The sequence below is a fragment of the Cervus canadensis genome, chromosome 20 (genome assembly GCF_019320065.1).
Source record: "Cervus canadensis isolate Bull #8, Minnesota chromosome 20, ASM1932006v1, whole genome shotgun sequence".
In the NCBI taxonomy this organism is placed as follows: domain Eukaryota; kingdom Metazoa; phylum Chordata; class Mammalia; order Artiodactyla; family Cervidae; genus Cervus; species Cervus canadensis.
The window spans coordinates 34,104,616-34,114,695 of record NC_057405.1 but is presented as its reverse complement, the minus strand read 5'-3'; positions in this window follow the sequence as shown (position 1 = coordinate 34,114,695).

Genomic DNA, 10,080 nt, shown 5'->3' with positions numbered 1-10,080 from the left:
AAGGAAAAGCAGCAACAACAAAAAACAGGGATGAAGGGTATGTCAAAAGGACACAGGGGCCACCTGAGAGAACTCCAGTGGCCATAACTGGAACAATTTGAGAAAAAAAAAATAGTAGTATTGGATTATAACCTAAAATATAAAATGTCTGTGAGTCCACATGCATAGAAATAAATGGTTACATAAATAAATGGAAGCAAAAAATAACTTTCCCATGCAGAATTCCAAATAACCCGTGTAGATACTGCTTACTCCAGGAGGCAGAGCTTAACTCCTCACCTCTTAAGCATGAACTGGGTGTGATGACTTCTTTCTAAAGTGCACTGTATGGAAAAAGTGAATAAAGAGTGCTTACACCAGTGGAGAGACCTGACGGACCGTCTAAGCCAGGCGGTTATGGTCCCCATCATCAGTGATAAATCATGAAGATAACAAGCACTTTTGGTTATGAGGTGGTGAAAATGGCACTTTACCTCCACAATCTTCCTCTCCAAAGCCGTAATGTCTAATTATGAGACGAGAAAAAGACAAATTTGAATTGAGGGGCATGCTATGAAGTATCAGCCTAGTATTCCTTAAATCATTAAAACAGAAAATCTGAAAACTGCTACAGGGAAGAGGAGCCTAAGGAGACATGACAACTGAATGTCCTCTGGTATCTTGGATGGGATCTGGGAAAGAAAATGACGTGAGGTTAAAATCTCAGGGAGTCTGAATAAAGTGCCGTGTTATTGAAATAATATTTCCATCTCAGTTCATTAGTTATGACAAATGTCCCATGCTAATGTAGGACATTACTGGTGGGGAAAGTGGATGTAGGGTATGTAGAAATTCTCTGTACTCTGTTCATGATTTTTCTTTAAACATAAAACTATTCTCAAATAAAGTGTTTACTGAAAAATGAAGACTGATCCTTCTTTGCTATTTCTAGGGAAGTGAATCTATTTGTAGAAACAGTAATGCATAGTGAGTTTAATTTTTTAATGTTTACCATACTTAAGTGTTAGGAGAGCATATGAAGGAATGGAAATAAAATGATGTGTTTTATTCACACACATCAGAAAAATTTTATCTACAAGTTTTGGAGAAAAGGGAGTGGATTGAAGAGAGTTGAATTATAGGCAAGTCTTTTTCTGTAGAACAGCAGGGAGAGTTCATATTACCTTAGAGCATTAAGGCAAGGGGACACTAACTGTAACTACAAACCATCATGTAGATGTTTTTAAATATGGAGACTAAAATATGGAGCAGGGGACGAAAATTTCATCACCCTAATATACAGAAAACCCGGGGAAGTTGTTTAGGAGCTCTTTACAAGGGAGTAAATGACTTTTTCTAAATGCTAGGGGATGCTAATAGTTGGTGGAGTGTTGAAATGAATTATTATTTAATATAAATAATCACTTTCACCATTTACCTGCTTACCTAAGCTCTTTTAGCAGATCAGGTTTTCTTAAAGTGAAGGGACAGCTGCTCTTATATTTACTTTCTCAGCTCAATCACTGGCATTAAAAATCGTTGAAAAATGCTGTTTTCAAAAATAGATGCCCTTAGTAATTTTTGAAAGCAGCCATTCTAGCGTTGCAGTTTATGGAGTTAGGACGAGGCCCGAGCTTTCTGCCGAGGGACATGGAGCGCCCCAACGGCAGGAATTTATGAGTGTGGGGCTAAGTTATTTCTAACCTCCATAATGGAAAGTTCCCTTCAGAATCCCCTTCAGAAACTATTGATTTTCCAGCACAGTGTGTACTTATCAGTAATGCCAAGATTTTGTGGCATCATCTGGCCATGTCATTAGAAAACGGCTGAAACCCTATTCTTTCTTTTTTTTTCTTCTTCTAGCAAAATTCACCATAAGGAGCTACACTAGGCACTATGGATATCGCCATCCTATGCACTAGTTCTGAATTGCATACGGTCTGGAGTATCTTCCTATAGATCTCTTCAAATAAGGTAAAGATGATCACGCTTCATATGTTCTTGATTTTAATAGGGAATGTAAAGAAGTATTAAAATGTCTGCATTTTAGAGTCCAATTGTCAGAGAAGAGAAACAAATTCAATCAAGTTCAAGGCCTAAAGTCTGAGTTAGAGTTGCCAGATTTGGAAATAAAAATACACGATGCCCAGTTAAATTTGAAATTCCGAGATGCCATGATTGTTTTAAAAGTGTAAGTTTGTCCCATGCAATATTTTGGACATACTTATACTAAAAATTATCTGTATTTATCTGAGATGCAAATTGAATTGGGAGTCCTGTATTTTAACAGGCAAGTCTAAAACCTACATTGGATTACAAAATTAGGCTAAAAACGTTTCCTAGTATACAGCTAGAGTCCAGAACACTTTATAACTTGTTAATATCTAACTTCAGGTACCATGAAACACTGTATGCACAGAGAGCAGCCCTGTGGCAGCAAACCCTTTGAAACATGGTTCATTCATTAAATATTTGCTGAATGCCTTTTACGTGTTTAGCCTTGTGTTAGACTCTGAGACCCAAAAGAAGGGGAAGGCCTGGTCCATTGACCTTTAGAAGCTAGGTTCCACTTACAAGCAGAACTTAGTTGCTGAAATTTAATTTTTCAGCTACCCTGGGGTTAATTACTCACGAGGTTTAGCTCTGCATGGGGTACTATAAAGAGCCCTGTGGACTAATGGGGAGTCTGGGTGAGGGTAATAGCCCTTGAAATGTGCCTTCCTGGGAGCTTTCAGAGGCAGATCTCCCCACAGGTAGCCCCCTGTGTGGACAGGCACTGGCCATTTGCTTGTTTGGCAGGAAGGATAAAGATAGATATTTTGCAGTTTCTGCTGAGGGAAGCAAAAATTCTCCCCAAGCTGCTGGACGTTTGCGTTCTCTTTTTCAAAACTACTGCAAAAATCTTTAGGGCTTAACTAGAATGCACCTTGAAATTTTATTGCCCTATAATTCTGTTTGCTGCAGCACATTAAAATTCCCTTGAATGTTTCTTATGTAACCACTTCTGGTTAACTGTCATCTTGAAGTTATTACAACTTAGTGTTTGCTGCCTTTTTTTTTTTTCTTTTTCCCAGAGCTGTGAAAGTTCTTTTCTCAGAGGTTTCAAATGCACCGGGCACCCCAGACCTTACCCGCTCCCAGTTTGTGTATAACTGGGTGTGTTGTCAGTCTGGGTATTTGTTTTGTCAGGGTAGAGACCTTATTTAAGGAGCATTTTTAAAACTGTCATTGGTTACTTATGTTCTCCTCCAACCTGAACTGAGTAAGAGAAATCCACAACTTTCACCATCATCCAAACATTTAATGAATACTTACTTTCTTATGCCCTTGCCTTGATACTCTGTGAAGAATTACAAAGGATTATACAAAGCTGGCTCCTTCTCACTTGTGGTCTTAATTGAAAAGTGAAACAGGGATATGCACAAACAAATAAAACATGAAGCGGCAGTGAAATTAAGAATTTTGCCAAAATAAGTGGCCAAGCTCGTTCCCTCTTTAGAGCATCTGCTGGTTGTTCCAGCTCTGCGGAAAGTTCTTTCCCCAGATTTTTGCATCTCTTGTGCCCTTACTTTATTATTATTATTATCATTATTACCATCATCAGTTATTGTTGTTGATGTATTACTTTCTGAGAGAGATCCTCCTATTTAGAGTTTTCCTCCAGCATTTTTACCAAGTTACTCTAAGCCTTTATCCCAATTTTAGATGTGTATTATCAGTATATCTGTCCCTACCTGAAATTATATTATAAATGGATTATTTCTTAATTTATGACTTTTTTATCACCATAGAATTAAGTTCCATAAAGGCAATAACTTCATCTATAATTTGCCACCATGTTCTTAAGGTCCAAAAGAACACCTGCTACATAGGAAGTGCTTGCTATATTTTGGTGTGTGAATGAATGAATGAATGAAGCCCATTTGGCCCAGGATGAGAGGTGTGGCAGAATATCTATTTAGGAGGGTGTTAAAGAAGATAAAAGAAGAGTGAAGAGTAACAGGGAATCCTGCTAAAATAAGAATGGTATCTCAGAGAATGTTTGCTCATGAAAAGGGCCCAGAGGAGACCCAGGTGGAGAAATTCCAGTCTTGAGGCAAGAATGGAGCCCCAGACAGTAGAAGAGAGATGGACTCCGTTGCGGTGTTTGGGGCAGGAGCCTTCATACCTCTTCTTGGTTCCTGAACTCGAGCAGTTGAGAACAGTGGGCCAGTTTGTACAGGTAGCCTTGGTGTGGCCTGGTGCTCAGAACAAGAGTGATGGATAGTTCATCCTCTAGTGCCCACAGGTGTGTTCTGTCTGTTCCAAACCAGACCTCACCTGGCAGCCTGGTAAACTGAGGACTTCAGTTGTCCTGCGCAGTGACTAGAGTCTCTTCTTCATCACTTGCTCTGTCTCTTAGAACCAAGGAATCCCTGAGAGAAGTTTTCTGGCAGAGTAGAGAGACTGAGGTGTGTCTCCTATTTTAAGTAAGGGTAGGGGCTCTTAGTAAAGTAATGCTCAAAATTCCCCAAGCCAGGCTTCAGCAATACGTGAACCGAGAACTCCCAGATGTTCAAGCTGGTTTTAGAAAAGGCAGAGGAACCAGAGATCAAATTGCCAATATACGCTGGATCATTGAAAAAGCAAGAGAGTTCCAGAAAAACATCTATTTCTGCTTTATTGACTATGCCAAAGCCTTCAACTATGTGGATCACATTAAACTGTGGAAAATTCTGAAGGAGATGGGAATACCAGACCACCTGACCTGCCTCTTGAGAAACCTGTATGCAGGTCAGGAAGCAACAGTTAGAACTGGACTTGGAACAACAGACTGGTTCCAAATAGAGAAAGGAGTACGTCAAGGCTATATATTGTCACCCTGCTTATTTAACTTATATGCAGAGCACATCATGAGAAACGCTGGGCTGGAAGAAGCACAAGCTGGAATCAAGATTGCCAGGAGAAATAAATATCAATAACCTCAGATATGCAGATGACACCATCCTTATGGCAGAAAGTGAAGAACTAAAGAGCGTCTTGATGGAAGTGAAAGAGGAGAGTGAAAAAGTTGGCTTAAAGCTCAACATTCAGAAAACTAAGATCATGGCATCTGGTCCCATCACCTCATGGGAAATAGATGGGGAGACAGTGGAAACAGTGTCAGACTTTATTTTTCTGGGCTCTAAAATCACTGCAGATGGTGACTGCAGCCATGAAATTAAAAGATGATTACTCCTTGGAGGGAAAGTTATGACCAACGTAGATAGCATATTAAGAGGCTTTTATACTTTTTATACTTTTTTTTACTTTGCCAATAAAGGTCCGTCTGGTCAAGGCTATGGTTTTTCCAGTGGTCATGTATGGATGTAAGAGTTGGACTGTGAAGAAAGCTGAGCGCCGAAAAATTGATGCTTTTGAACTGTGGTGTTGGAGAAGACTCTTGAGAGTCCCTTGGACTGCAAGGAGATCCAACCAGTCCATCCTGAAGGAGATAAGTCCTGGGTGTTCATTGGAAGGACTGATGCTGAAGCTGAAACTCCAATACTTTGGCCACTTCATGTGAAGAGTTGACTCATTGGAAAAGACTCTGATGCTTGGAGGGATTGGGGGCAGGAGGAGAAGGGAAAGACAGAGGATGAGATGCCTGGATGGCATCACCGACTCGATGGGTATGAGTTTGAGTAAACTCCGGGAGTTTGCGATGGACAGGGAGGCCTGGCATGCTTCGATTCATGGGGTCGCAAAGAGTGGGACACGACTGAGCGACTGAACTGAACTGAACTGAGGGGCTGTTAGGGAGGAATTCACTTTGCTATTTGAAGGCAGATACATAAAGGACAGTTTGTTCATCAGCCCTTTCAGCTGATGAGACGGTTGGCGTTTCCACTGGCATCCTCATCTGGTCAAACCTCACGGAACTAACAGTCCTGTCCTGGGGCAGTATCCCTGCCGTGGCTGTTTGCTGTTGCTGTTTCAGGAGCGTCCCGGTTGCAGAATGCTACGGTGTTGTCAGACACCCGTGCCTGTTCTGGTGTTGCTTGTATGTGTGTGCTCAGTTGCTCAGTTGTGTCTGAATCTTTGTGATTCTATGGATTGTAGTCCGCCAGGCTCCTCTGTCCATGAGATTCCCCAGGCAAAAATACTGGAGTGGGTTGCCATTTCCTCCTCCAGGGGATCTTCCTGACCCAGGAATCGAACCTATGTCTCCTGTGTCTTCTGCATTGCAGGCAGGTTCTTTACTGCTGAGACACCGGGGATTCCCATGCTGTGGTGTTGGCTTATGGTCACAATAAAGTTTAGATGTGGTTCTATGAGTGCCAAAGAAATTGAATCCCAGACTTCAAGAAATCATTTAAAAATTAGTTTCAGACTTTCATTATTGCCACTTGTATTCATTCAAACAGACTTGAACTTTCTGGTTATTGTCCCAAGTCCCAAACCACTTAAGCCATGGCGATTCTCATCAGAAGTGATATCAGGAGGGAAATTGGTTGAGATAAGTGAAACATGCATGATACGTTTCATAAAGAGTACTGAGCATTTTGGGCTTCTCCAGTGGCTCAGCAGTAAAGAATCTGCCTGCAATGTAGGAGATGCAAGTTTGGTCCCTGAGTCAGGAAGAGCCCCTCCTGGAAGAGGGCATGGCAACCCACACCAGTATTCTTCCCTGGAGAATCTTATGGACAGAGAAGTCCTGGCAGGCTATAGTCCATAGGGTCGCAAAGAGTTGGGCTCAACGGAAGTGATTGAGTTCGCGCACATGCACTGAGCATCTCATGTAAAGCTCCATTGTAAGCAGGTATGTGTGGGGCTTCTGAATCAACTCAAGGTCCTGAGAGTCAGTAGGGGAAATAAAAGATGGGTATGTAAAGAGAGAGTTTTTCCTCATTTCCATGAGAGGACAGTAGTTGACATTATGTGCTTACCAGAATTCTGACTCCGCAAGAAGTCTTTCTCCCCTGGGCCTATATCATGTGCTCTTTCCAGGCCACCTGGAGGGAGGACCTGATGTTTGCTGGGTTCTTCCTCTGGGTCAGGATGCTTAGCACTTGATGTACACCATCCATCATCTTGTTAACAGCTAGTAGCGCTGTTCTTTTCCCCACTTTACTGAGCAGGAAATGAAATTTAGGAGGGATAGAGTTCTAGCTCTCCAGCTGGAAGGGGAAAAGAAAAAAGGAGGATTCCAGGGCGAGTCTTGAACTTCACGTTCTTTGCTATGTCCTAACCTCTCCACCCCCTCCCACGTCTCACCCTTGGCTGTGGATGGTCAGTGCTGCTTTCTTTCCATCCTCTGAACTTAAGAGCAGGAGAGAGGCTACACAGCCCACCCCAGAGGAGGTAGTGTGAACCCGAAGAACAAGAGTGGTTCTAAGATGTGAATGAGTCCCCATAGCAGGCCCAACAGACAGTGTATAATATCAGTAGTATGCATTTGATTTGATAAAATAATTATATTTTACATTTAATCACCAAAATAATCCTGAGGATTAGATTAAAAGGATATTATGATCATCTCACTTTTAAGGTAAAAAAAAAAAATGAGACTCAGGGAGACAGAGCTTGTGTATAAGACATAAAGGCCTTCAGAATTAGTTCAGCGTTCAGAGTCAGGGAGATTCTATTTCTGCCTGAGACACAAGGCAAATCGGTATCCAGGTCCTTCTACATCCCTTCTATCAACCATCTATCCAGATGGCAGGTGCATCATAGCAACACAGCAGGTGTAAGGTCCAGGAAGAGTATCTGAGCTTTTCTTACATGATGAGTTCACATAAATTGCCTATTGTGAGTGGATTACCTGACAAAAATTAAGCGTGATTTAAATTTTTAGTGGGCACTCAGAATTCAGTAAGCAACTTCAGTGCTGTCAAAGCTATTTTCTGTATGTCCTATTACAGAGAATGAGGCACTTAATCTTTAAAAAGTGATCAATTAGTCTGGCTTACATCACATCTTACTGACAATGCCTGCTACCAGCTGGCTGCTTCTGAATCTGTTTTCTTTTTTTTTTTCTTCTTCTTCTTATTTTGGAGAAAATGTTTGAAAGGAAAGGTAAAGAGTGTAATGAGACATGGCAAAGTCTGAATACATTTCTATAACTCCTGAAATGTTCATTAGTCTTCTTGTGCTGAAGGCTGATCACACCTGTTTACTTCTGTCGCCTGAAAGGTTCCTTTGCTTTTTTTCTCCTAGCCTGCAATGTCTGCTTAATGATGTCACAAACCTTTCTCAATACACGATGTCAACAAGATTCTTTGTCACTTGGTGAATAGTTGAGGATGATTGGGAGTGGAGGGCAAGGCCAGGGCTGAGGGCCTGGATTCTAGTCCTGTACCAGCACTAGTTGAAGTGTTTCCAAGATGCTGCTTAAGAAACCCATTCATGTGATTTTTATTTAGTCAGCCTTGAGTGATGCAAGAGCATCTGTAATTTTTAAAAAATTGTATTTGTTTAGTTTTGTCTGTGCTGGGCCTTCTTTGTGGCGAGCAGGCTTTCTCGAGTTGCAGCGAGCAGAGGGCTACTCTCTAGTGGCAGTGCACAGGCTTCCCATTGCGGCCCTTCTCTTGTTGCAGAGCACAGGCTCTAGGCTGCGCAGGTGTCAGGAGTTTCACAGGCTAGCCTAGAGCACAGGTTCAGTAGGCCGTCTGTCTTCACTTCTCTCAGCCCTTTCCAAGATTTTGTAAGTACCCTCTTTCTGCATTTAAACTCTTGGTGAGCCTTCTAGAGCAGCTTCTCTTTCCTGTAACGCAACCAGAAACACTCATTGCAAAGTAGGCTTTGTGGGAGCCTGATGCATGGAGCCTCATGCTCTGCCCTTAGTCTCCATCCATCATCAGCCTGGGGGTGGGAAGGGCCAGCCCTGCCCCAAGGCTGCAGGGCTGCAAGGGCACATAATACAGTGTCAAACTTTCAAGCTTGGAATCTGGTCCCACCGCTTACAACTTATTTAACTTTAAGCGAGGTAACCCCTTTGGATTTTTGTTTGCTCATTGTAAAAACGGACTGTGTGCTATGTGCTAAGTCACTTCAGTCATGTCTGACTCGTTGCGACCCTATGGACCATAGCCCGCCAGGCTCCTCTGTCCTTGGGATTCTCCAGGCAAGAATACTGGAGTGGGTTGCCATGTTCTCCTCCAGGGGATCTTCCTGACCCAGGCATTGAACCTGCATCTCTTACATCTTCTGCTTTGGTGGTCGGGTTCTTTACCACTAGTGCCACCTGAGAAGCCCAAAACAATGGACTAGTAGATGGCTCACACTGTAAAGAATCTGCCTGCAATGCGGGAGACCTGGGTTCGATCTCTGGGTTGGGAAGTTCCCCTGGCAACCCACTCCAGTATTCTTGCCTGGAGAATCCCAATGGACAAAGGAGCCTGGCAGGTTACAGACCACGGGCTCGCAAAGAGTCAGACATGACTGAATGACTAAGCACAGCTCCGTAAATAATTCTAACTGACTTAGGTCGTTGCTATACAGATATAATTAGGTGGGTATAGCATTTCTTTTGGAGAAAGCAATGGCACCCCACTCCAGTAATCTTACCTGGAAAATCCCATGGATGGAGGAGCCTAGTAGGCTGCAGTCCATGGGGTCTCGAAGAGTCGGACATGACTGAGCGACTTCACTTTCCCTTTTCACTTTCATGCATTGGAGAAGGAAATGGCAACCCGCTCCAGTGTTCTGGCCTGGAGAATCCCAGGGACAGCAGAGCCTGGCTGGCTGCCATCTCTGGGGTCGCACAGAGTCGGACACGACTGAAGCGACTTAGCAGCAGCAGCAGCGTTTCTTTTAACAACTGTGCTTGTGCTTAGTCTCTCAGTTGTGTCTGACTCTTTGCGACCCCATGGACTGTAGCTCACCAGGCTCCTCTGTCCATGGGGATTCTCTAGGCAAGAATACTGGAGTGGTCTGCCATGCCCAATATGTTTTAAATCTGAAAAATTTTAAGCATCAGGGCTTCCGAGGTAGCTGAAGTGGTCTAGAATTCGCCTGCCTATGCAGGAGCTGCAGGAAAGACAGGTTTGATCTCTGGGTCAGGAAGATCTCCTGGAGGAGGAAATGGCAACTCCCTCCAGAATTCTTGCCTGGGGAATCCCATGGACAGGCACGTGCTTC